We start from the raw sequence: 26,251 nt of genomic DNA on the forward strand, positions 1-26,251 counted from the left end.
AGTCATTAGGAAGATTCTCTAACCAATTTCCATAAATGCAGTAGCGGGAAGTATTTAGGCAACTTGAAGTATATCACTAATGAGAAGAGACAAAAAGGATTCATGTGCATGTTTTATGTGATCTTTCTGGGGAGATGAATAATTATTTATGATTGTAGAGGCCTAAAAATGAGGCAAGAAGATAGTGAGGGGTGGAGGAGTAGTAAAAAATTTAAAGGCAAAGTTAAATGAATATTTTAGGGAAAATGAAATATTTAAAGGAAACAAATGAGCAAAACATTTAAAACAGCACGATAAATAGAAGCAAGTGCCATTAAAACGGCCCTCATGATTTGTGCTGCAGTAGCCGTGAGGACCGGGATGATTGTTTTCGGAATGCCAGTCATACCAGGACAGAGCGTCTCTAACCGAGGGCTGACCTCGTAGCTGAGAAATATTAGCCTTTGATTCAGCGTCGTGTGTGCTGGTGTTACAAGGCAGACATGTTTCATTGTCCTACTGCAGGCTAAGGTTTAGGGTCGTCGGGGAAAAGATAACACATGATGACATAAACTGCAAACATGGCTGGTGTTCGTTTCTCAAGAGACTTTCTGTATTAGAATGTATCACAGCAACAGTACGCTTTGTGAATTTCACCTCCCGTCACAAGAAATTGAGAAACAAATATATGTGCTGTGTTCAGGCGCACAATCATTTGTTTTCCAAATGTGAAAATAATTAAATCAGTAAACAAATAATTAATCAAGTCAATGAGAACAATTATCTCAAATATGCCTCTGAGACTGCATGTGCATCCTGAACTGATTAATTATCCTGCTGAAGATAATTGAGTGGAGCTTGATATTTGACTGTGTCCTCTCAACATGCTTTTACGTCTTTTGTTATCCTAAGAGTATCATCTATAGCACAGAGTCATATCGTGTACACTAATAAAGCCATTTTATTGGGACACAAGGGATGTTTTAGCTTTGCAACCATGTAGGTCCCCAGCTACGTCATTATAGGAGCATAATGAACACCTTCAGAACTCCAGAGCTTGAAATATGGACATAAATGTCCCTCTGATAAACTTCATGAACCTCTGGAATTACAACATATTCTAATTTTTATTGAATAGCCTATTAAATCCGTTAAAATGTAGCGATGACCCTTGCTCACTGATCCAAGTTCAACTTTGTGGGTAACAGTGTGTCCTGGTCGCTAACCTGTGGGCAGACCATTACTTACTTCTGAGTGAGACAGACATCATTACCCCTGTGAATGATGGCAAAGCAGCCCGATCCTAACAGCTTTATTTCCCCGCTCAGCTCGGCGGACACAAGCTATCACATCCCGTTAGCAATTCCATGGCTCCACCGTAAAAATAAGCTCCCTCAATCAGTGCCGTCTGTTTCGCTCGCCAAATGAAGGGCTGCCATTCATCACTGGGCGGGACAATAGTTCACCTCAACCTCATCAATATTCACATGTGATTGACAACTGTTATGCAATTGAATACGAACTACATAGCACTTTATTCCATTTTACATATCAGCATCTATCGGAAATCGCGAGATAGTCCAGTAAGTTGAATTCCGTAACAGTCAGCTTTTCACTCTGGGCAAATATTGTTTCATTTCACGTGGAATTTTTGTTGTTAAGTCCAAGGCGTTGACATTTTAATCAGAGTGAACATAAGAAACCTACTGTCAAGCCTGATGAAGGTCATTGCCGGCACTAAGCAGTCAGCAGCTTGCCATCACATTTAATGGTTACGTCCTAATGATTCGTTTACACGTGAGATCAGGTTGATATTTTATGTATAAGCACACATTCTATTCAAGGCCTTTTATTCTATTAACCTGTCCCGTCTTTACTAGATCCTTCCTGGGATCATTCCCATGTGGCTTAGCCTTTGATAAATATGCTGTTAGGTCTACCTAATTAATGAATTCAGCTGTGATTTTCCTCACTTGTCCCCCACACTTTAACCTCATATAGAAGGAACAGACTTTTCTGTCTCAAATTAAAGGTCCTCTGAGACGGCGTACATGTACGAGCCACAGTGACGAGTTTATATTTCATCTTGAGGGCCTCAATGAAATATTTTGAGCATAAATGAAAATACAGCACAACGATGTTATGTAGTGTTGACATATTCCAAGCAAATATGCTTTAGTTTATTAGATTTATCCGTTCACAGTTTCTCAGTTTGATAAGCCACAAGGGGTTTTGTTAGATATACTCAGAAAAAATGGCTCTGTGATTAGAATTTTAATTAAACACGGTTTGTTTTCTGGACTAACACATTTCTTAAGAGAGTACGTTATGTTATTTGACAAGAATCTACGCAAATGTAAAACCTAATAAAACAAGCATTCAGTTAAATTAACGTTGGCACAGTCAAGCAAAGCAAATGTAGCCTGCTTGTGTTGACGCAGCATATTTGAAAGCACACAGGATGATAAGCCTCCGCTAGTTCTCTCTACTACCTTGCCTACATTAATTGAACCTATTCAGCATTTTTTAAATGTAGCCCTCACTATTTCCTTTTACTGCCTGCATAATTGCCGTTTGCTGCCATTTGTAGGTTAAATGAATGGGAGGCAGTCATCAGCACAGGCTTGTTTAAATCAGCCTAACAAGAGGAAGGCCGTATTACAATATATGTAGGCACAGTGCTGTAGTAATTAAGTTATTAATGTTTTCACATGACATCATGTTTGTAGCTCCTTGATAGATTGACTAAAGGTCAGCTACAATGTGGATACAAGAGCAAAATTGGTCTGAACCTCTGTTTCTGGCAACCAATTGTGCCATGGTGCTTTAGCAGGGTCTTTACAAATCGTAAACACTCTTTATACTCATTCAAATAAAGGAGCTTTGGAAATGGCATGGGTTTTTAATGGCTGCTCAATATTTTGACTCAGGAATGTCAACAAATGACTACATTATTGTGTTGCATGTAAGACGCAAGTTATGCACAAAGACTGAGGAATAGATTTTTGGACTACTTAGTGATTTCTACTAATTGATATGTAAGAATATGTAACAATTTATCCTCTTGACATTGTTATAGCGCTGTTCTATTCTATTCTATTCTATTCTATTCTATTCTATTCTATTCTATTCTATTCTATTCTATTCTATTCTATTCTATTCTATTCTAAGCAACCCCACCATCAAACTCTCAATTCTGATCTGTCTTCACAATTAACAATATGCAATTAGTTAACCAGACAAAATTAACCATAATCTAAATAAGAAATACAGATTTCAGTTCTTGATTTGCTTTAACAAAGAGTTCAAGGTTCAATTCAATTTTATTCTATTCTATTCTAAGCAACCCCACCATCAAACTCTCAATTCTGATCGGTCTTCACAATTAACAATATACAATTAGTTATCAAGACAAACTTAACCATAATCTAAATAAGAAATACAGATTTCAGTTCTTGATTTGCTTTAACAAAGAGTTCTAGGTTCAATTCAATTCAATTCAATTCAATTCTATTCTATTCTATTCTATTCTATTCTATTCTATTCTATTCTATTCTATTCTATTCTATTCTATTCTATTCTATTCTAAAGCAACCCCACCATCAAACTCTCAGTTCTAATCTGTCTTCACAATTAACAATATACAAGTAGTTAACAAGACAAAATTAACCATAATCTAAATAAGAAATACAGATTTCAGTTCTTGATTTGCTTTAACAAAGAGTTCAAGGTTCAAGTTAAGGACAAGACTAGTACACTATTTGTTAGTGAAGACTTTCTGTAGCGTCGGGGCAACACTTCATTTTGACGTTTTTCACAGCTAGCAAACAACATGTTTTGCACATCTGTCAAGTTATCAAAAGCCAGGAATCATTCCAAATCAAAGATTGATCAACGCCTCTGCCAACACAAGCGTTTGAAGGCTTACTTTAATTGACAATGTGACTCAGCCTACTGGTAACTGTCAGTAGAGTCAGCTTACATCTTGTGGGTGATGAGACAAAGCAAAACTTATAATTACTCTTTCTGTCACTTTTTCATGTTAAATGTTTAAGTTTCCATCCATGCAAAACAATAAACATTGTGCACCAAAGCTGTTATTTTCCTACTTTGGCTTCAAGCCTTCAAAAAGAATTAATCCGGCATTAACAGCTACAGTGTAACTACAAAAATACTTCCTCGTCTTTTAAAGAGATGAAATATTTTCTCCGCTATGTAATTTTTCTCTCTGTATTTCGAGAGTTACTGACCTAAAAAGGTTGATCAAAGACTGTTGGAACCCTACTGCCTGCAGCAACCAATAAATTGGTCCATTCGATGTTTTGCACTGACAAATTATTCTCCAGAGTGCTAACATTCTTGGTAGCAACTCAATTAGCAGGAGACAGACATAGCAAGAATTCACATTTACGTTCTACAGACGTTTCAATATTTTATTATTTCAGTGAGCGTTGTGATAGTCCCTTTTATGTCACACAAATGATAAGTATTTGCTCATTCTCACATGAAGCGGTGGTTGTTTTGCGGTGGAAATCTACACAGTGTTCACCCCATGTCTTTTGGCTTCTACACAGTATCGACATGGCCTTGAGCTCCTTTATGCTTTAATGTCGCTGTTAAAAGCCAATATTTTTTATTATGGCTGTGGGGAAACTGATCTTGTTCAGTGTTAATGTAAAGCCCCTTGTCGACGAATAATGCTTTTGTAAAGTTCATACATTCACACTTAAAAACTGTATGAAAAATGTTTCATCTTTAGAAAAAATACTTACTGTGACCAAAGTTAACTACCATGAAAAAGTCTTTAAATTTCAAACAAACAAACTCTAATATTGTAATTTAGCTTACAAAGAGAATTAATAAGCATAACTCCTTACACTGTGTATGTATATGGGGGAAAACACTCAGGTAGCTTGAAGTTCCGATCTGAGACCCCCAATTTGGCCACATTTCAAAATTGTCTGATATGCATGTGTAATACATCATTGGAAAGCTTAAAATCTGTATTTTCTGGTGGAAGAAAAATTTTGAGCAGGAGGGCATTTAAAAAACCCCAAAACAAAATAAACTCCTAAACCCTAACTTGAGGTGAGCGCATGAGAGAGCATAATTAAACACGCCATGATTTTAATGAGGTATTATCGCGTACTCACTTTGTTTCAATTCAAAAACTCAATGTAGCATGTATCACCGAGTGTCAAGACACAGCTGTGAATGGCCACAGACAGACATTTTGGGTATTTTATGGGTGAAACACGGTAATATAACAAGGGTCACAATGCAGAAATTGCAGACATCAAGGAGTGGTCGAGGTTTTCTCTTTTAGATATTTACCCTTTCAAGCATTTTTTTTTTTCAAATTTTCTTTGTTTGGATCAATTATTTATCATCTAAATATCGGGGAAAATGCGACAGTCACAAAAAATATATATATATACAATTAAGCGTTAGTTATGAGATAGATATCCACGACCTATTTAGAGACGCAATTTTTTTCATTGTGACGTAATTTCTTTAAAAGTTTAAAATATGCGAGTGATTAATTTTATGAAGTCTTTTCTTAAACTAAATATTAGACATCAATGAATGATTCTAAGCTAAAAATCTGACATTTCGAATAATAAATATAATTACTTACCTTCTTTTAATGGCTGGGTTGAAACAAAAGCGGTTGCGCGGTGTTTGCAAACAGGGGTCTCCAGGGTAAAACGGACAAATTAAAAATAGTTCAGGGGCTTAATGCACCGTGAAACTGCTATGGCAGCATATAAACATATTGTTCTATCAAACACAAGAGTTCTTTTGGCTTAAAATACAGCAGTTTATTTTAAAGAGGGGTGCAAGAGCAGAAACTGCTTTTTCAGCCTTGTCTGTGTTTTCTGCCATATATAAATGCCCATTAACATTGGGGACCTTATGCTTCAAACCATATGGTTAACGGAAAGGAATCTTCCTGTTGTTCATGCTGTTCAAGCTTAATTTGTCCCAGAAAGGAAAGAAATTGAATATTGTACAGTTCAATAATTTGTCTAAAACAAAAGTGTGAATTTTAGTTGAGACTAAAATTGTCATTTGTGGACATTGGCTTTTACAGATGCTGTTATAGTGACACGACAGTAAATTAAAATATCCACAGTATAAACATATGTGCGCTTGCCTTCTTGTTGGGTGAAAAAAAATCTGGCAATATTTCCCACCTTTTATGTCACCAGAGTTGAATCCCGTGAGTTTGTATTATCTGTTAATGCATCTCTGCTTAAACAACTAACTCCCTCACTGTGAGCTTTTCCATGTGGCGGCAGCAACAAAACACATGCTCGCTCTTTCTGTTATGCAAATATGAAAAGGAAGCACAGTACAATAACAGCTTTATTGTCTCAGTACTGTACATTTGGCCAAAAGAGAGTCTGAGAATGCTGCATAATTAACTGCGAGCCAAATGTTCCCCCGAGTCACTGCTTTATTAACAAAGCAATGGAGCCCTTTTTAATTGGCCATTTCATTGGAACCCCAATTAGAGAAGATAACATCAGACACATTGATCAAGAATATGATGGCGTATTGTCCTTTAAATTTGTAGCTTTTATGAGGTGTGTTCCTGAAAAATTACACAATAAGGAATATATTCTTGTACATAAATTGTCTTAACATGCTATGAAAGCAGAAGAGAAATTCATTGTTTGTTTATTACAGTTAGGTACTTTAAATATTGTATGTATTGCAAAATTATATACATGTCAGTGTCATCTGGTAAAATGATCATTTGAATATTTTATTTTTTCAGTAATGCACATTCATATAATGTTCATGCTTTCTTACAATATTCCATTACTCTAAGCCAAGGGGTGTTAAACTCATTTTGGTTCGCAGGCCACATTCACAGCAAATAGATCTCAAGAGGGCCGGACCAGTATATTTTTGACCTAATTAGTTACAGTATAAATAAGAAGAAAAAAAAATTCCCACCTATTTTCTACCCCAAATAAATACACATAATATGCTGAGGGTTGAACCGGTTCAACATTTATTAAAACTAATTAAAATGATTGCATATCACCCATTGAACCAAAACCTAACACATTTTATGTTTAACAAATGAATAAAGAAATATTTTCTCATGGCTCTGTTAGTAATTTCTAGTGAAAACATTTTCACCAGGCAAATAGAAAAAATGTAAATGTCCTTCGAAAACAAAACATCTTGTTTAATATCAAGATAATTGCACAAATTAAATTGTATGCATTATTAATGGAAAAGTAGAAAAAATGTAAATATTTAACTGAATTACAGAACTGAAAATATACGTCAATGCTCTGTCATGCTCACTTGTGTGATGGTTTGACACATAAAACACACTTGTTTGTCTTTTACCTCCACGAACATGTACTCTGCTTCCCACCTGTCTGGAAACCCATATAGACAAGTTTCCTGAGCGGAATATGGGCGGCGCCATCTTGGAAAATTTCTGCTTCGAACTTCCGGTTTAGGAAAAACCTTGTGAGTTGCGGCTGAAGTTAGCAGTGTGTTGACGAAGTTAAAACTGCAAAATCAAGCCAGAGGAACCCACGGAGTCTCCAAAAATGGATTCCACAAGATGTAGATGAGACATAGAAGAGATTGTATGATTGTCCTTATCACTTCGTTGATCACTCGTGGACAAAATGATCACAACCTGTCAGCTGTGTTGACGCGAGGTATAGATTGATACGCCAGCTACTTGAGTGGCCAAAATGAGGTTATATTACAAATTATATTACATTTGCCGAATGCAGAAGGGCTGACACGGATTTTGTTGTTACAAGGAAATACTACATGGTATGTACATATAAACAAAAGTAGTATGTCATTCTTTTTTATTGCAGATACTGATTACAATAAAACAGTTGGACAACATGATTCCATTTCTTGTTTTATTTAAAACGATTGGCGCATGTGCAAAACAGGTCAATAAATCACAATTTATGAAATTATTGGAAAAATAGCATACGAGAATGTGATATCAGACAGCAGAGCTCCGGAGCTTCGTCAAACTTTCACCTGACATCCAGACGGGCTTTCTCCCGCTGTCCTCGGTAATTCCAGCTCCAATTGCCTATCTTAAAGTTGCTGCAGTTAAAAAGCTCGTAGTTGGATTTCGGGATCGAGCTGATGGTCCGCAGCGAGGCGAGACTCCGCCTCCAGCCCCAGCCTCTCGGCCGCCCCCGGGTAGAACGACGTAGTCTCAATCTATGTCCATCAACGTACAGTAAGTGTTGCTGTGAGGCACATCAACTTATCTTCCCTTGCCTAACAGCGTTTTCCACCTGTAAACAAACAAACAAACAAACAAACAAACAAACAAACAAACAAAAAACCTGTAACACTTGCGTTTATGAGTTGACATAGTTGTGCCATCTATACGTACTGATTAGCAACAGGCTAGCAGCAGATACAGTAGTTGTAGTAAATAATATCAAAGATAATCATAATTAAAATCATCATCGTAATAACATCAAAGGCTACAAGTCGTTTCATGCACCAGATTTTAGCTTTAGTATTTTTTAGCACCGGACACATGAAAATGCAGTGATAGGAAGAACATACCTTCCATAACACAGCGGCAACATGGCTACAAAAACACACGGTTTTTGTGGTGGTTTCCACATCTGCCTTCATGAACATGTCCTCCTCTGTTGTGATGATGGCAGATGAATGCGGTATTTCCAAATGGTCTTTTTTAAGGGATTTTGATGAGTAATGTTACTCCAGCTCCACTGTTTTGGATGGACAAATTCTAAAACGGAAGTTGCTTGCAGACATATGGTAGTAAAGTGGAAGTACCTCGGAAACTTGTCTCTTCTCTGCATCCACCTTCCGTTTAGCCATTTATTTGGGAGGGGTATCTAAAAACAAACACCCACTCGGACTGCTCATGAATAATGAAGCCGAAGCCTTCTGGCTGCGCTGTTGTGAAGTAGCAGCAACCGTTGCATTGTTGGTAATGTAGTTTTAGCATGTGCAAACCACCGGAGGGTGGCTGTGGCGTGTGGGCCGGTTTTCATCTTAATTAAATGTCAGCCCGACGGTGCCTTTAGAAAGGCTAAGAACTAGGGATATCCTGATGGCATATTTTTGCACTCGAGTCTGAGTCACCTGATTTTGAGAATCTACCGATACCGAGTCCCTATCCAACACTGAGATTTTTTGGACAAAAGTTCCAAACATGTGACAGTACAGTACCGTTTACAGTACTTCCTCTTCCACTTTTTCCGGGACTGTTGCTGAGTATAAAACCTACACAGTATTTGGTGTCTTCTGGCAATGCCATTGTATTTCTGGATTCTTTTGTTACTTTTTAGCCCATAGAAAATAAAAAGTATATATACAGTCACTTATATATGGTTCAATATTGGTTAATCATGGCATGACATTCCCTTTAGCGCAGCACCATCACAACCCCAACCAGTACTACTACTGCGCCTTAATGCGGTGGGCCCTATATATGAAAACAGTTTTAAAATAGGCCATTCATTAAAGGTGCGCCGTATACTCCAATGCGCCGTATAGTGCGGAAATAAAGCTTTTATAAAATGGTCAAAGGAGAAACGCGTACTTGTGAGTACCCTAAACATTTATGTCACCTTTGCAAGAGATACAGTAGGGAAGCAGGTTGGTTGTGTGCTTAACCACAGGGAGGCACCACCTGGATAGCTCTCATCACTGCAGACCTCTTCCACAATGGCTCATTAGCATTGTGCCAAAGATGGATGACGACTTTCTGCACGGATTGCTGGCCGCCAGCATACGAGCTGGGCAAAGGCTTTCCTTCGGTCCCTTGGCCTGCCTGCTGACCTGCTCCTGCGGGTCTTAGTTAACATTCAGGGGCCCCTGACCTGGAACACAAGCTTGGCAGCCAAACCAAGGTCCCATCATCCCCAAAGAAATTAGAGGTGGTTATCTTTCAGGAATGACTTGCTAACCTTCCCAGACCATGTAAATGTAATAGATGCAGGTGATTCCCTTTCTCCTATTTTGCAGCCCCTCTATGTATTGCTGTCATTGGGGATGGCAGTTTGTATGCAATTTGTGTGTATTTGACCGCTTAGAAGTGACAAATGATGGCTTGGACTAAAGGAAGGTTACATTTAAACACAGCGCAGGTCAATGGGGTAGCAGGCTTAAAGCTAAATCATTGTCAGGGAAACTAATGATGCAACATTATAAGACAACAGGGCACCCTAAAAGATAAAGTGCAGGATGTCATGCGTATACTATAATCAACCAATGTCTTTTTCAACTGCACATTCATCTTGATTTTGCATAGACATATTCTCGTCATATCGAAATGGAAATGGGAATAAATAGCTTTGCGTGTAGGGCAATCCTTTTGTGTTACAACAATGTCTGGGCATACCGCTCAGTTGCACTCAAATGCAATGATCATTTATAAGCGCTTGTACAAAATACACACTGCTTAGGCTTGAGAACAAATATTTTAACTCTTGGTGTCGAAGATCCGTTCCACCTGCTGTAGCCATTTCAAAAACACACACAGGAAGTCTGGAAAAACAAACAGAGAAAGAGCCTGGGAACCCAAGCACGAGTTGTGGCATCTTGACAAGTCTTAAGTAATTCTTACGAGAACAAACACCCCTAGGCTCATTTGCTTCATTGCTTTAGTCAAAACGGAATATATATACAGCCAGTAGGCTTCCAAGGAGACCCAATAAAGTAGCAACCACTCTTTCAAAAAGAAACAAAAAACATTTTTTTTTTTTTCATTTATTCACCTTTTGTGATTAGAAAGGATGCTAAACAATATTTAATAACGGAAAATATCCTAACAACTTATTTGAATTTGGAACTTGATTTGTAAACAGTATTGCAACACTTGACAGAACTCAATATGAGTTTGCTTTACACTGTGTCCATATTTTTTCAGCACAAAGAAAAGCATGTGGCTGCCAGTAATGAGCCTTACTCCAACCTAACTCCTCATAGCTGGCGGTTATGTGGACACGTTGTGTCCAGGAAGCTCAAGGACAGCTCATACTCCCAGATTAAACAACATTCGTTCTCTGTCAAAAGCCTATCGCTCCCGAAACTGCCAAACCGGGGGAAAATGGGCCCCCGCACGACCCTTGCTTTGGGTGACAGGATAAAATACAGAACAGTTTTGCCTGAAGGAGAACCAGGATAACGAAACTATCTTTAATCTCTGTCCCTTCGAGGCACTTACAACACCTGTTATTCTTAACGCCAATCCAAGGGAGACCAGCTTGCAGATTCATTTGGAGCTGGGTAATTATTGCACTAATTATTCACTCCGGTGTTGGGTGATTACGCATCCTCTTGCAGGTGAATTCTCGTCTGTTTGCACACCAGCTGAGTCCAAAGCGGCTTGCTGGAACAGTTGTTCCACTCTTTTCCCCTTGCAGATATTTGACCCTTTGTCATGTTTGCAATCTGTACAGTAGGGGGAAGAGAGAGAAAAACAGCCTCAAACTTTTAATTGCTCAACTGAAACACCAGCGAGTGGAAGGACCAAGATTGGCCATCTGCTCAGTTGACACTTTACGTAAGCATAGCTGAGAAAAACAGTTTCTCAACAGGCTGTGTAGTCCCATCCACTCTCTATGATGGATCTATTTGGAAAATTGGCACCGCAGAGTTGTCGTTATCCTGTCTTTTGCACCATTGAAATATTATTTCACTTAAATTAATCAGTGCCCATATAGTATTCCCCCCCTCTGCACTCATCAATAATTAATGAATCAAGATATATTCTTTTCATTTAAGGGGACGCATTAATAATGAGACCTTGGGGGTGCAAAAGCCTTTAAGACAAATATCAGTGCTCTTTGACTAGATTTAATTCACTTAGCAGAAATACAACATCAAATAGTAGGCCTCCATTAACTGATCTTTCATGTTAAATATGAATATCATGAATATTCTATCGATGGTCATGTGAAAACAATTATTCCAATGCTGGGAACACATGGAAAAATGCTTAATTTAGTGTAGTTTTAATATTCTAATAGGAAGAAATTTCCTCCTGACTTTTAGGCTACAATGTCATGTTGTCACAAGTTGTTTTTGAGAGAAATATCACCTCAACAGAGCATATTTGATCTGTGGGGGGGAAATTACCAAGCAATACACAGGATCAGAGAGGGATCAATGAAAACAGACGTTTCATTTATGTCGGGATCAAACCGTCATCATTGTGGAATTTACCAGCATTTGGTCCTTAAAGCCAAAAGGTTAACTAGATTCTTCACGTGGGCTATTGTCAACACATCCCAGGAATAACCCAAAGCCACATGTGATTCTGTTTTCCATTTATTCTACTCTCTGCTACAACCCCATTGAGCTGAGTCTTTGTCGTACGTTAAAAAAATGCCTTGTAAAACTAAATTTCTATAACCAAGCTTATTTCGTTCCAACGCCTTTCAGAATCACAATTTTCTCAGTTTAAATAAATGAACCGGTTATGCAGCATGATTCATGAATGATGTCTTTTTGGAAAAGCGACCCAATTGGCATTTTACAAAAACAAATATAGTTAGTTTTACACTCATGTAACAACTAAATAATACAATAATCTCAGGTATTTATTGTATTTAACTACATAAAAATGCTCATTACTGATTTGAAAACCATCAACCGGGGTGTATGTGTATGGCACACTTGCCCAAAAGCTCTGACATGAGGAAAAGTCAGGATTTCTTTTTGTGTTAGGTTTAAAATGGCTTACCTATGCATCTGTAGGGTGTGTCCCTATAGCCCCTTTCACACATACAGGAACTTCGGTTAATTCCCGGGATTTAAAAGGGTAGCCCTTATTTGTGAAAACAATTTCCCGGGTCGACTGACACGGAGATGACACAGACATTTACTGGGTCGCGTCCTAGTATAATGTCCAGGACTTACCCAGGACGCGGCATGTATGAAAGCAGGCATTTATTTCCCGGGTCACAGCGCGAAAGCTGGTGACGTAAATATCACGGCGGGTCGATCGTCATTTCCTCTTTCTTCACAAAGACGAAAATTGGTAAACAATTATCAACATGATAAATTGGAAATAGCAAAATTAAACTGGAAACATAACGAAATCAAATTGCTACTGGATCACACAGCCGAGAAAGAGACAGTCCATCATCCATCTTCGGAAATATGTGGTTTGTTTTGTTGCCGATGCCGACCAAAAATGACGTGATGTCTGGGTTACAAAATCCCGCCATCTGCCTTCCCGAACAGAGAGCTTCGAGTCGCCAACAGGGGACAAGTATGAAAGTGACCAATCTGGGTTATTTCCAGGACATCTCTCCATGTATGAAAGCCGTGACACGGGTAAATCACGTGTCACCTTACACCGGAATTTACCGTGATATAAGCCTGAAAGGGGCTTATGTCTCCAAGTTGGTCTTCGTTTGTTGCTATGACAGCGTCAGATGCCAGTGGAGTAATGACACAACAGTTAACACATTGCTGAGATGGGCTTTATAGATTGGCTGATTAAGAGTTTAATAGTAATTAACTCACAAACTTTTTATTTCCAATAAAACTTGGACATTTCTGGGTATGTCTTTCAAAAGGGGCCACCCCACATACTGTATATATGTTACATATTTCACATTTCTTGAGTTAGTGCTGCTGTGGGATTTGTCCATTGCTTTGTAGCAGCTTGACAGTAGTCAGACCGCACAAGGGCTGCAGCTACTGTAAATATTATTTTAGTAGTCGATTAATCTATCAACTAAATAGTTCGGATAATCAAGTAAACTGATTAGGAACATTTAATGCGTTGCAGAATAAATTTCAGGATATCTAAAACAAAGGCTTGCTCAGATTGCAATTGCAAAGAGCATTCAATGCGAATACAAAATAAATTTTCCGAGTGTTTCTTCAAACTCTGCTGGGTGGCACTTTCATTTAAAAATAAATTAAAATAGCTGAGCTTAGCCTCAAATTGTATAATAAAAATAATACATCAGGATCTAAGTACAACAAAAGAATAATTGGCTAACTTGTATAGCAAAAGTCCGCTAGCTTAAATGCTGTAAAATGCTAAAAGAAAATCGTTCAAACACATACAGTGCTGGCCAAAAGTATTGGCACCCTTGCAATTCTGTCAGATAATGCTCAATTTCTCCCAGAAAATGATTGCAATTACAAATGCTTTTGTAGTAATATCTTCATTTATTTTGCTTGAACTGAAAAAACACAAAAGAGAAAAAAAAAAAAAAATTAAATCATTATCGTTTTACAAAAAAAAAAAAAATCCAAAAATGGGCCGGACAAAAGTATTTGCACCCTCAGCCTAATACTTGGTAGCACAACCTTTAGACAAAATAACTGCAAACAACCGCTTCTGGTACCCATCAATGAGTTTTTTTTACAATGCTCTGCTGGAATTTTAGACCATTCTTCTTTGGCCAACTGCTCCAGGTCTGATTTGAAGGGTGCTTTCTCCAAACAGCTATTTTCAGATCTCTCCACAGGTGTTCTATTGGATTCAGGTCTGGACTCATTGCTGGCCACTTTAGAAGTCTCCAGTGCTTTCTTTCAAACCATTTCTAGTGCTTTTTGAAGTGTTTTTTTGGATCATTGTCCTGCTGGAAACCCATGACCTCTGAGGGAGACCCAGCTTGGGTCCTATACATTATGCTGCAAAATTTGTTAGTAGTCTTCATACTTCATAATGTCATGCACACAGTCAAGCAGTCCAGTGCCAGATATAGCAAAGCAACACACATTAGGAAACCTCTGCCATGTTTGACTTTGGGGACCGTGTTCTTTTCTTTGAAGGCCTCATTTTTTCCCCCTGTAAACTCCATGTTGATGCCTTTTCCCAAAAAGCTCTACTTTTGTCTCATCTGACCAGAAAACATTCTCCCAAAACCTTTTGGGCTATCTCAGGTAGGTTTTGGCAAACTCCAGCCTGGGTTTTTTATGTCTCTGGGTCAGAAGTAGGGTCCTCCTGGGTATTCTACAATAGAGTCCCTTTTCATTCAGACGCCGACGGATACTACGGGTTGACGCTGTTGTACCTTCGGACTGCAGGACATTTTGAACTTGTTTGGATGTTAGTCGAGGTTCTTTATCCACAATCTTTTGTTGAATTCTCTTGTCAATTTTGTCTTTTCCGTCCACATCTAGGGAGGTTAGCCACAGTGCCATGGGCTTTACACATATTAGTGACACTGCGCACGGTAAACACAGGAACGTTCAGGTCCTTGGAGATGGACTTGTAGTTTTGAGATTGCCCATGCTTCCTCACAATTGTGCTTCTCAAGTCCTCGAACAGTTTTTTTATCTTCTTTTCTCCATGCTCAATGTGGTACGCACAAGGATACAGGACAGAGGTTGAGTCAAATTTAATCCATTTTAACTGGCTGCAGGTGTGATTTAGTTATTGCCACCTCCTGTTATGTGCCACAGGTAAGTAGCAAATGCTGTTAAATACACAAAATTAGAGAAGCATCACATGATGTTTCAAAGGGTGCAAATACTTTTGTTGGGCTCATTTTTGGAGTTTTGTGTAAAATGGTAATGATTTAATTTTTTTCCCCCATTCTCCTTTGTGTTTTTTTCATTGCAAGCAAAATAAATGAAGATATTATTACCAGTGTTGTTAATCTTACTGAAAAAAAGTAATTAATTATAGTTACAAATTACTTCTCCCAAAAAGTAATTGCGTTACTAACTCAATTACCTGAATGTAAGAGTAATTAGTTACTTGGCAAAGTAATTGGTGATAATTACTTTTTTTTCCTCAAAAAAAAAAAAAAAAAAAAAAAATGGCCATACTATGTGAAGTTTTTTGTGGAGGTTTTTGGTACAATTGGCCCGAGCCCAATTCTTTACCCTAATTTACCCTTTACCCTGAATCAACTGTTAAAAGTTGTTAAAATTGCTCCCATTATTGCATTAGTTCCCTTCTCTCTACTTTCGACATATGAAAGTTTTAAAACTGTTTCATCATTTAAAGATAGATTCAAATCAAGATTTTGCCGATTTAGAAGTATTTTAGATAAAAAGTTACTTAGGTTAGCGAGGAAGGTTCTCTACAACAGAGCCGTCCTAAAAAGCCTACTGCTTTAAGATGGCGGCTGTCATTTTGCATCTAGTTATATCTATATACAGTACATGTGATATCTACCATGTCTACCATATCTACCATAACATGCGGGCGTAGTTTGTCGGCTATCGGCTACAACATGAATTATTGGAGCTACCTAGCATCGCGTTTGCTCGGTGTCACAACTTTCTTGCCTCCTCCCCGCTCCTGCTCTGCTCTTTCGTCTCGGTGAGTCCGTCTCCCTCAGACTTTTCGACCAATATAGTAACGCATAGTAACGCATGCCTTTCCGTCCTCAGTAACGGTAACGGCGTTGCCAAGATGAGAAAAGTAATTAATTAGATTACCCACTACTGAAAAAAATAACGCCGTTAGTAACGCCGTTATATTGTAACGCCGTTATTAACAACACTGATTATTACCAAAGCATTTGTAATTGCTATCATTTTCTGGGAGAAATTGAGCATTATCTGACAGAATTGCCGGGTGACAATGCTTTTGGCCAGCACTGTATTCCCACAAAAAATAAAAAATGGCTAAATATACCTATAAACTCTATTTTGAATGCATAAAAAACATATTAGCTCAAACAACAACTTACCTTATGTTAGTTTTAACATGGAGCAGCTGGATTCAGCCATGTTAATTGACTCATGTCAATTTCACTGTTGCCACTAGAGGGCAGTGTATCCACCCAAATCAATAAAACAAATGCAAACACTTTCAAAACGAACCATTACAACGCCACTCTAATTAAACGAACTCGAAGCAGCAAAATTAAATTTGAAGCTTTTTTCTAATTGAATTACCCGAGTTAATTGATTAATCGTTGCAACACTAGACCGCGCATGTTCATCTTTTCAGCACTTGTTCTCAATTTGTTAATTCTTGTCTGTGGCCGGACTCAAAAATGTGACAACGGTTTAAATCCTGATATCTTAAACCAGGGGTCTCCAAACTATTCCACATTGGGCCGCAATGGGTGCAGGATTTCATTCCAACAAAACAAGACAACACATTTTCACCAATGTGGTGTCTTAAAAGTGTAATCAGTTGATCGCAGTCAGGTGCTGCATGTTTTACCAGAAACCTCATTGGTTAAGATATCTGTGCTTGATCGGTTGGAACAAAAACCAGGACCCACAGCGGCCCTTTAGGACCGATTTGGAGACCCTTGTCCTAGATCATGAACCGATCATTTACCCCAATGTTCTAAAGACTACATACATCTGATCGTGCCTTTAACAGTGTTTCCAATCATGTAAGAAATTACGTTCTGCTCATCATGAAAAATATTATTTTGACCTGATCCATCTGCAAAGCGCTGAGAAAATCAAAAGGCAAGTAAATTCCTTAAGAAACTTGTTGAGACAAATGAAATTCTTTGCCAGACCTCCTAAAGGTCAGCTCTTCCCTTCTGCAGCAGAAATAAGAATGCTGTGTCGCACCGTGTCGGCTGATTGCTTTACTCTCTAGGCAATGTCAATTTTGTGGAAGTACTGGCGGATTAAGTCGGCGGGACGTCAAGGGCCCTTGTAGAAGCTGCTATCTTGTCTCAGCCAAGGGTCCGAAAGCCCATGTCTATTACCAGAGACACCCCAAGGACAGATGTTTTAGGCTTAGGGGGGTGATGGAGAATAATAGCACATTAGATTCCTAATGTCTCTCGGATGCTGGACTCGGGGGAGACGCAACTCCTGGGTAATCCAAATTCATCCCTCGCTTTCTCTCTGTCCGTCTCTCCCCCTCATTTCCTCCTTTCTTTTCTTCTAGTTCTTTGCACTAAACACAGTTGTGTCATCTATGCCTCTTGAGGTGCTGAATCCTTGCCTGGGGCTACAAGCAACTCTGTCCATTCATCAAAAGCTTGACCCCCTCTAGTGACTCGTCTAGGGACAAGATTCCTCCGACTAATGAACTCAGTCCACAGTAAGAGAATACACAATGTGTATGTTAGTTTATTGTGAAAATGTATCATTTGAAACAAAACAATTTTTGTAACGTACCTTTTCAGGAAATATATTTGAAGTACAATAGTCACTTAAAACCTAGACTAATGAGTTCAATAATGAACTGAATAAAATAACTCAAATTAGCATTACACAAAGGGCCTTTCTATTTGTATTGAACAGTCAAAGGCCTTTCTAACCTTTTCTATGTCTTTTGCTGTAATTGTCAACAGAATCATAGTTGCCTCAATCAGAAAACAAATTCTACCAAGTTAAATACATGCTAGCAATAGCAAATCCCTCATGCCTCATCACCAGCATGGAGCCTTCAACCCCCTCCTTCACACTGAAACCAAGGGTACACCTTGATGAGCAAGGAGGGAGGCTAATTTAGTCCCCAGGCTTAATTAATCCAATGTCTTTTTTGATAAATGACTCACCAATTTTGCTGCAATAGCAGTCTTGTTTGCCTACAGAGCTATTGAGCAGTGTGTCGACACAGGATAAAGTTATCAATTTAACTTGTACAATATTTACACAATAACAATCTTCTAAAACTGGTGTTGATAGGATTTTTTTCATTTAATACCCTGCAAAGTTTCAAAAGGATCATCTGCACACTGGCCGGAAAATACGATGCATATGCAATGCGTATTTGCTATTTCACTAAAATGCTACTGCATGAGTGTAAAAGCTAACTGTTTTATGCCTGTGTGAAACTGTCTTTTCAATACCCTAATAGCACAGTACTCTTTGACTGAGATTTTAATTCGTAAGTACATACATGACTTGACATGGAATTGGCTCCTTCTTTCCACATGACGACTGATTTGACATGATGATTTGATTTCATTTACCCTACCCTAGGCCGCATAATTTCCCACAATTATGTATCTCATCTTTGGCTTTTTAATTTGCCTAAACCAGGAGTCGGCAAACCAAAATGTTGAAAGAGCCATGTTGGACCAAAAAAAAACAAAAAACGTCTGGAGCCGCAAAAAATGAACAGCCTTAAAAAAGCCTAATAATGAAGGCATCACATGCTATATGTATCTATATTAGCTATATTAGCCTACTATCAAAATGACTAAGTCAGCTAAAAACATAATGAGCCTTCATGATTGAATGTTTATTTTCCCTGCAGTGTATCCAATGCACCAATTGGCCACTCTATTGTATGATGCTACATCAAGTTTGCCTTCAATACAATATTAAAGAATTGTTTCATTGCTTGTATGAAATTATGGAAATGTAATAAAGAAATCAGATTTTTAGGGTTGTTCCGATCATGTTTTTTGCTCCCGATCCGATCGTTTTAGTTTGAGTATCTGCCGATACCGATATTTCCCAATCCGATTGCTTTTTTTTGCTCCCGGTTCAATTCCAATCATTCCCGATAATTTTTCCCGATCATATACATTTTGGCAATGCATTAAGAAAAAAATGAATAAAACTCGGACAAATATATACATTCAACATACAGTACATAATTACTGTATTTGTTTATTATGACAATAAATCCTTAAGATGGCATTCAAATTATTAACATTCTTTCTGTGAGAGGGATCCACGGATAGAAAGACTTGTAATTCTTAAAGGATAAATGTGACTTTGTATATTGTGACTAAATATTGCCATCTATTGTATTTGTTGAGCTTTCAGTAAATGATACTGTAGCCATTTAACTTCTGCCCAAATGCACGATGGGAAGTGCATCCATGACTGTGCGTAGTGGTACCAATTGATATATCTTCTCTGCGTTGGGAAATAACATAGGGTGTTAAGAAAAAGATCAACCACTACCTTTCTTCCCCACATTGCTTCCCACAGTATTTATAATTGTTGAGAGAAGGATTGTAAGGCTTTAGCCAATTAAAAAAAGTCTTCAAAAGCTGCCAAAGTTCTCCCTACTCATTTTACGATGCCTTTTAGCTCTATGTATACGTAAAACGGTGCCATCTTAGACTGAATGCGGCAATGCGTGAGTGGGTAGTGCAGTGCATGCGTTAATTGCGTTAAATATTATAATGTTATTACCGCCGTTAACGCAATCAATTTGCCCTACTTTAAGCCAAATCTAAAGACTCTGTATGAGTGTAAGACATTTTGTCTGTAACGATAAATACAATCAGAAAACGATTTAATTAATAAATATATATATATGTTAAAAAAGGCATGTCCGATATTTTTTGGCCGATTCCGATACTTTGAAAATCTTCTTTATCGATTTTTGATGTCATTTTTATTTTGAGGGTTTCGAAAAACAACAAAATAGAACGTGCATAGCATGCCCCTTATCTGGGCATGTCTTTGATTTTCTTTATTATCTCGGTTTGTTTTTGAAGTCTGCAAATAGGTGTTCTGATGTGTTGATGAATGTTTCCTTCATGTACTCACCATCTGTGAACGGTTTTCCACGCTTTATTATCTCCCAGGTTGCAACAAAACATGCAACAGTAGTGGAGTTTGGCGATGCAATCCACTTTTTAAATCTATTTTTGCGCTCTTCTAAGTTCTTCAGAAGTAATGGAATCACGGTTGCCGGTTTGTTTACAATAGCCACTTGCCTGGTATCCCGCCCTGCTGATAGAAATGTGTCGCAGGCTATGACGCAAATCTTTGTTGACAGAAATGTTGAAATTTAATATTTATTCTACACATTTTCACAGCATTGGAAAACATTAAGAATGCTTGTGTCATTTTTTTCCGCCTACAGAAACCATATCAAAACAAAAAATATATTTCCCTTAAATATCTTTTTCCATTTTCAAACATTTTTAATAATGGTTACAGGGAGCCACTAGGGCAGCGATAAAGAGCCGCATGCGGCTCTCAAAACACTGGTTCCCGACCCGCGGCCTAAACTGTTAAAAACAAATTTGTCCCTGAAATCATTCACAATGTTCAGGCAGCCATTCAAAGGCAAATTGGTAGTGTGTTTGTTGAGAGTTGAAGACTTTCACCTGCATTGAAATTTGGAACCGTTAAAGCCCTATATTGTACGATCCGCTTACGTCACAGAATTCTCTTCTTTAAACAATGCATTGTCCTATCAGAGGTGGCGCTTAAAACTAACGATGCCATAAATTTTTCCGGCTAATGTGGCACAGGTAAAGGGAGCTCGGGTGGGTGGGGTGAGGCTGTGGTGATTTGAGAGGAGAGATGATGAGATTCGGTGGCTTGCCCAAGCAATGAACTTGATTAAACTAATCTCATCTCTATCAAAGCATCCCTCTGATCCCCCTTGTCCCATTATTCACGGCAATGGGATAATTACACTGAGAAGCATGGAGCCAGACAGCTCGAACGGTCTTGGAGGCCCTCAGACCCTGGGCTATATACCTCCTCTACTCTGCGGCCGGTTCATTCTAAACACAGATTAATTATGGTCAATGAGAGGGTTCACATCTGTCACTCTTAGTGAGGAAAAATGGAAATGATTCCACTGAAGATGATGAAGGACATATATTAAGTCATCTGTTAGTCGGAGGTTCAATAGGGTTGAATAGGGGCTGTATTTTAATTTTGACATTCATCAGAATAATGTGGGAAAACAGCAGGGGTTGTTCTAATAGCCTGATTGTACAATCACTGTCTTTGAAAACCAACTACCTTATATGCTATGACACCTGCCCTTGATACATACTGTCAATTTAACATTGGGATATACTCTATATGACAGTGTATAGCCATTCTCGTGAGACTGTGTGCAATGAACATTTTTTTTTAAATTCAGTTATTAATTTTTATTGCATGTTAAAAGATTTTTTTTCCCAGGCAAAATGCAACAACTAATTGATATCTTGAAGTATTAAGTACTTGTATGTGTGCACACATTCTATTTACGATTCCCAAATATGCAAATTAAACCGTAAACATAATATTATATGTTTATGCAAATGAAGTATGCTTCAATGTATTAAGCAGAGGGCCCGGTAGGGTACTTGCAAATATTTTCCTTTTTAAGTAAATGTTTTCTAATTAATAACACATAAATAATTGAGTAATGCAATATTTATGTAATCAACTCAGAAGTGTTTATGGTACATCTGAAATCTTTCCAGGCACTTACATTTGCTGCTTTTTAGTGCTTTTTCCACATATGGAGCGTGCAATTAAATGTGTGGCGGTTCCTGAAAAATAAATATAACACTATAACGGTGGAGAGTATATTTAAAAAGCATTTTGTATTTATTTGGTTGCTGTGTTAGACCTTTTAATTTTTATTAAGAGAAGCTGTTAAGGGTGATTTCACTACCGTCCTGTAGACCATTATGGTGTGCAGTCACACACACAGTGCCAAGTACACGTCCCAAGGGAGGATGCACAGACAAGACTAACAGACAACCAGTCAATGTAATTATCTCCTGGAGTGGTGTTTGTGTGTGGCTTCGGTCAGAGCTGTGTGGCCCTCAGTGCTTGTCTGCAGGTTGCAGCACAATGATTGGGCTTCTCGCATTGGTGTTTTTCCTCCCATTCAGTCTTTTAATGCTGTCCCGGAGGGCTTACATCCAGTCACTGACAACTGACCACACCACTTCAAGCTAACAAGATTATTTGGCTACACAGTACACAAGCTTTCCAAGCTCTCTTATCTTGTGAGAGAAATACGGTGTTCATTTAAATCCAACTATAAACTAGTAGATGTGAACAATTTATACAATATAAAAATTGGTTTTGCGCCCCCCCCCCCCCAAAAAAAAACATGTTGTATTACTTTTCATCCAGATCTCAAGTGACTTTACACCCATCAAACACATTTTTAAATAATTTTAATTTAGTAATTGTAACAACATATATATATATTTAATTTGACTTAGGCTAGGTTCAGACCGCATGTCTTAATGCTCAAATCTTACACAAATTTTATGTGTTTATCCGACTCGAGTGAGGCATTAACTTCACGGTCTGAACAGGACTAGTCACATAGAAGTGGAGCATTTCAAATCCTATCTAGGTCACTTTCGTATAGGGCTGCAGCTATCGAATATTTTAATAGTCGATTAATCGATTGACTGACTAGTTCGAATAATCGAGTAATTGGATAAGGAACATGAAAATTAAAATACCTGAGCTGAGCCTCAAACGGTGTAAGTTTTTGTTTTTTTTTTTAATGAGGATTTATGTTCAACAATAGAGCAATTGGCTATCTTACATAGACAAAGTCAGCTAGCTTAAATGCTATAAAATGCTAGTTTTTTACAATGCTCTTAACAAATGGTTCAGACACATATTCCCACAAAAAATGGCTAAATATACCAATGAATCAAATTATGAATGCATTAAAAAACATTAGCTCAAACAAAAACTTAGCTTTCATTGGTCTTAACAGGGAGCTGTTGGATTCAGCCATGTGAAAAGAAGCAGACCAGAGGGCAGTGTATCCACTCTAATCAATAAAACTAAATGCAAACACTTTCAAAATAAACATTACAACACTACTTTAATTAAACGAATACTCGAAGCAACAAAATTGAATTCGAATATTTTTTTTCTAATTGAATACTCGAGTTAATCGATTAATCGTTGCAGCACTACTTTCGTATGTGGTTTAAATCCGATCTGGGCCACATTTTTCCAGACTCTGGTAGCTGTCTGAACTGTCAAGTCTCCCAAATCGGAATTAATGCAGCAATTACGTCAGCAAAGAGCGAGAGAGGCAGGAAGCTATGGCAGCAATGGAGCTGCGCATTTAGCGTTAGCACCTAGCTTGAACCTGTCTTTTAAGCAGGAGGTGGGCTTGACTACAGTTATTAAAAAAAAACGAAATAAAAAATGAAATGAAATGAAAAAAAAGGATAAGCCTGAGTTTACTCGGTTTTCTTTCTGTTGGCCAAATGAGCATTACTGTATTTCAATATTGCTTTCATGGCTGAGAGTCGGGGCAAACTGACTTAATGTATGTGCGTCATGCACGCAAAGGGCGTGCATGCGTTCCATCAATACATATAAACTTTAAATATAAGACTAAATGGGGATTATTTATGTCTGTTATTTGGGTCCTCTTTTGTGGAATCAAAACATGATCACCCAAAATGATGTACAGCCAGCATGTGTAGTCATTTGTTTTGATGCTTCTGCGCATGCGGGTCGGTTTGCTTAACACTTGTCGGACTGCAAGTTAGTGCGCATGCGTAATGCTTGGACAGGCTCAATGGACAAAGGCAGTCTGAACGGGCATGCCAAAAAAAACCAGATATGACCAAAAAATTGGAATTGTGCATTAAGACCTGCGGTCTGAACCTAGCCCTACACTTAGGCTACGTTCATACTACAGGTCTTAATGCACGAATCCGATTTTTTTGTGTTCTTCCGACTCGAGTGAGGCATTAACTTGACGGTCTGAACGTGACAAGTCGCATAGAACGGGACCATTTCAAATCCGATCTGGGTCACTTTCGTATGTGGTCTAAATCCGATCTGGACCACATTTTTCCAGACTGTCGCGGCGGTCTGTACTGTCCAGTCCCGCAAATCGGATTTAATGCAGCAATTACGTCATCAAATAGCGAGAGAGTCGTTACCGTAGCGATGCACCTAGCTTGCAGTGAACATGGCTTTTGGGGAAGGGCTGAGCTTGACAATAGTCATAAAAAATAAAAATGGGTTGAGGATAAGCCTGAGAATGCTCAGTTTTCTCTCTGTTCCAAGTGAGCAATATTTCAACATTGCCTCCACGGCCGAGAGACGGGACAAACTGCCCGTATGTGTGTGTGACGTGCACGGACAGTGCGTGCATGCTATCGAGCCATATAAACTTTGAATATAAGCCTAAACGGGGATTATTTATGTCTGTTATTTGTGTCCACCTTTTGAAAAGCAAAATATGATATCCCTGGAATGACGGATGACGTCTGTCATTTGTATTGATGCTTCTGCGCATGCGGGTCTTCTTGCTTAGCGCGTGTCGGACTGCGAATTAGTGCGCATGCGTAATACTTGAACGGTCTCAATGGATAAAGGCAGTCTGAACGGGCACGCCAAAAAAACGGATATGACAAAAAATCGGATTCGTGCATTAAAACCTGTAGTATGAACGTAGCCTTAGTTATCTTATGAATGGGATCTATTAGGATCATAAGGTTTTTTTTTTTTTTTTTTTAATTTTATTTTTTACTTTTTAAAAAAAATCTCATCCATCAATTAGCGTATTTCGATACTACAAGTAGTATTATGACTGGCAAAATATACACTATAAAGTAGAGATGTCCAATCACGTCATTTTCAAAGTATCGGAATCGGCAAAAAAATATCGGACATGCCTTTTTTTAATATATATATATTTTTTAATTAGATCGTTTTCTAATTGTATGTCTATTTCTATTGCATGCGCTGCACGACCAACTCACGCATTGTCGCGTTCAATCTGTAATGGCGCCGTTTTACCTACAGTATATATAGAGCTAAAAGGCAGCGTAATATGAGTAGAGCGAATTTTGGCAGCCTTTGGAGCCTTTTTTTAATTGGCTAAAGCCTTACAATCCCTCTCCCTACGATTAGAAATATCGTGGGAAGCAATGTGGTAAAGAAAGGTAGTAATTGATCTTTTTCTTAACACCATATGTTATTTCCCAACGCAGAGAAGATATAGCAATTGGTACCAATATGCACAGTCATGGTTGCACTTCCAATCATGCATTTGGGCAGAATAGTTAAATGGCTACAGTATTTTACTGAAAGCTCAACAAATACACTAGATGGCAATATTTAGTCACAATATACAAAGTCACATTTATCCTTTAAGAATTACAAGTCTTTCTATCCGTGGATCCCTCTCACAGAAAGAATGTTAATAATGTAAATGCCATCTTGAGGATTTATTGTCATAATAAACAAATACTGTACTTATGTACTGTATGTTGAATGTATATATTCGTCTGAGTTTTATTCATTTTTTTCTTAACGCATTGCCAAAATGTATATGATCGGGGAAAATTATCGGGAATGATTGGAATTGAATCGGGAGCAAAAAAAAAAGCAATGGGATCGGAAAATATCGGGATCGGCAGATACTCAAACTAAAATGATCCGGATCGGGAGCAAAAAAACATGATCGGAACAACCCTACTATAAAGATTTGCTCAATGATTTCCCCTGAAAAACATTATTTTAAATTTAAATTAATGTTGTTCTTTATAAACTTGTTAAAGTCTAATACACAGTAGCGATGCAAACACAATTGTGTATTGACCGCCAGACATTTTTCCAAGTCAACACATTCAGAAATTTGTCATGTTAACATTTTGGCCGCAGTCTA

The 26,251-nt window shown here is 38.1% G+C and overlaps 1 protein-coding gene across 3 annotated transcripts in view; it reads left to right on the forward strand.

Moving 5' to 3' along the window:
• The window catches only part of foxb1a (forkhead box B1a), a 46,852-nt gene that overhangs the window by 4,294 nt on the left and 16,307 nt on the right, over nucleotides 1-26,251 (forward strand). The window contains exon 3 of one of the 3 annotated variants that reach the window (XM_057836620.1): nucleotides 17,861-17,974. The exons of the other annotated variants lie outside the window; for them this stretch is intronic. The gene's annotated coding sequence lies outside the window, so the exon portion shown is untranslated. The remainder of the gene's footprint in view (nucleotides 1-17,860; nucleotides 17,975-26,251) is intronic. 3 annotated transcript variants of the gene reach the window in all.

This window comes from Corythoichthys intestinalis, chromosome 5 (assembly GCF_030265065.1).
Source record: "Corythoichthys intestinalis isolate RoL2023-P3 chromosome 5, ASM3026506v1, whole genome shotgun sequence".
NCBI lineage: Eukaryota > Metazoa > Chordata > Actinopteri > Syngnathiformes > Syngnathidae > Corythoichthys > Corythoichthys intestinalis.